The sequence below is a fragment of the Pteropus medius genome, unplaced genomic scaffold (genome assembly GCF_902729225.1).
Source record: "Pteropus medius unplaced genomic scaffold, Ma_sr-lr_union100, whole genome shotgun sequence".
Classification (NCBI taxonomy): domain Eukaryota; kingdom Metazoa; phylum Chordata; class Mammalia; order Chiroptera; family Pteropodidae; genus Pteropus; species Pteropus medius.
Window position 1 is genome coordinate 11085781 of NW_024354503.1, and position 2807 is coordinate 11088587.

General features: G+C 30.9%; 1 pseudogene; it reads left to right on the top strand.

The window, feature by feature from the left end:
• Window positions 1–233: 233 nt before the first annotated feature.
• LOC120596428 (uncharacterized) lies at window positions 234–352 on the top strand (annotated as a pseudogene).
• The last annotated feature ends 2455 nt before the right edge of the window (window positions 353–2807 follow it).

Genomic DNA, 2807 nt, shown 5'->3' on the forward strand with positions numbered 1-2807 from the left:
CATTTCTCCTATTTAGAAAGAATCATGAAATATGATGAAGACTGTGTTGCTTGCATAAAAATCAAGAATGGTCATAATGAGAAAGCTTTGTGAAGGTTTCTGATAACGTCATCCAGCTAATTCCTGTACCAAACAAAAATCTGTAAAAATTCAACCAGCAATTATTGAATGCTTACAATGTCCTACTTATTATGCAAAGTATTGTTTTATTTGAATTTAAAATCATACCATGAATCTACGGCCATGCCACCCTGGACAGGCCCAATCATGTCTGATCTCAGAAGCTAAGCAGGGGCGGGCCTGGTTAGTACTTGGATGGGAGACCACCTCAGAATACCAGGTGCTGCAGACGTTGAAAAAATAAAATAAATAAAAATTAAACACATTAAGTACACATAAGACTTTAAAAAAATTAAATCATACCATGAAGTCATTATAAAGTGAGTTCTGTTATCCTCATTTTCAGATGAGAGTAGTTTATATAAATAGTAAATACTAGATCGATGACTACAGATTCTATTTATCAAGCTACTATGACTTACAGCCTCAGACTCCAATGATTTTCAGTTGCAACAGTACCATTCTCTACCAGATATTTTAGGAAATAGTGGAATGTTTTTGTTTTCGATGTAATATTTGGGCAGAGTACTGCTGTGTTCAGCTGACGAAGTAAAAGTTAAACATCCTGCAATGTGTGGGGCAGCTGTAACCAGGAAAAGTATTTCCCCATATCTAAATAGAAATTTATCGACATGGAAAGAAAAAAACTACATCTAATAATTCGAGTATAGAACCAAATTATTTTAAATTACTTTTGTATGAATTGAATAAATAAAATTTTCCTGGTATGCAATTATATTATCCCTTTTTGAAATTTTACCAAGAGTTATTCACCATTTCAACCTATCAAAACTAACATGTTGGAATTGTGTTTAATCTATATCATTTTGGAAAGAATTGATATCTGAAAATATCCCATCTTCCAAATGATACTCTATGTCTATTCATTTCTTTAGGTTCCCTTTTTTTTTCTCTGCATTTTGCACATAAATATTGCACATAAATTGGTGATATTTAATGTACTTGATGCTATTTTAAATAGCATGTAAATTTTTCTAATTCCAATCATTTATTGATCGCATATAGAAAGAAAACTGATTTCTATTTTGATGTCATTTTTATAATCTTGTAAAACTAATTATTTCTAGAAACTTCTTTGTAGATTTTTGATATTTTCTGTATACATATTATTGGATTCTGTAAATAAAGGCAGTTTTATTTGTTCCTTTCAAATCTGTATTCTCTTCCGATTTACCTTTTTAAAAAATTTTTATTTGCCTATACTTGCTAGAATCTTCAATAAAACATTGAGTAGAAGTTGGGAGTGAACATTCTTGTTTTCTTCCAAATTTCAAAGTAAAAACACTGTTTTACATTAATTTTGATATTAGCCATTGGTTTTGTTAAAAGTCCTTTACCTGGTTGAAAACGTTTCCTTCTATTCTTATTTCCGAATGTTTTTATTAGGAATGGATGTTGAATTTTGTGAAATGGTCTGTGATATAGTAAAATTCATTGATTATTAAATGTTGTACCAGTTTTACATTCCTGTGGTAAAATCCATTTGGTCATGATGTATTATCCTTTTAAAATATTGCTGGATTTGGTTTACTAATGGTTGCTCATGGATTTTTACATCTATATCCATGCAGATATTGATCTTTAGCTTTCTTACTTTATATTTGATTTTTATATCGGGATATTTGTGAGCTCATAAAATGAATTGAAAAATATTCTCCTGTAATCTCTTTTTAGGAAATATCTCTGTTAGAATTGATTTTATTCTCTTCTTACACATTTGGCAGAATTTTCCTAGTAAGCCATCTGGGTCTGAAGATTTCTTTTGGGGAAAGTTTGTAACTACATATTTTACCCTGTTAAAGACGCTGTGCTATTTAGGTTATTAACTTCTGTTTTATATGTTATTAACTGTATCACAATTTTTACATTTCCTTATTTTCCTTTAAATCTGTGAGATCTATAGTGATAACTATTCTTTTATTCTTAAAATTGGTAATTTTTGTCCTCCTCATATTTTCTTGATCAGTCTAGCTAGTGGTTAACAGATTTTATGGATCTTTCCAAATTTCAAATAACTGACTTTTTTTGATTTTTGTTATTGTATTTGTTTTTTATTTTTAATTCGTGTTATTATTGTTATTATTTCTTCTGCTGCTTATATTAGATTTAATTTGCTCTCCATGTAGATTTAAAGTTTGAATCTTAGGTAATTAATTTGTAACATCTCCTCACTAATACAAGCATTTAATATGGATAATTCCAGTCACAAGATGATGGTATAAGTTTAGTGGAGCCTATCTTTTTCGTTAATTACATATAAAAACTCTGGGGAAAAAAAAATACAAATTTGGAAAATCCTGGAAGGTCAATAAGAATAGGCAGATTTTGAAGGGCTATCAAAACTGGAGCAGTTACTTACATAGAAGTGAATTTACTTTTTATTTTGTCATTGCCCCCACAGTTCACACTTCTAGTTGGGACCCAGTCATAGAGCTGTAGGAAAACAGTGGCATGAGCTGCTGAACTCCAATAGCATCCCTGTCTGGAATTCAGTATAAAATGCCCTAGACAGAGGAACCAGGGAAACAGAATCTGCAAACCAAAATTGTGGCTGTGTGTGTGTGTGTGTGTGTGTGTGTGTGTGTGTGTTTTGAGGGGTATGGTGGGAATTCCATAAAGGAAAAACTTAGATAAGAAAGGGACACAATTCTGTACATAAATCTGCT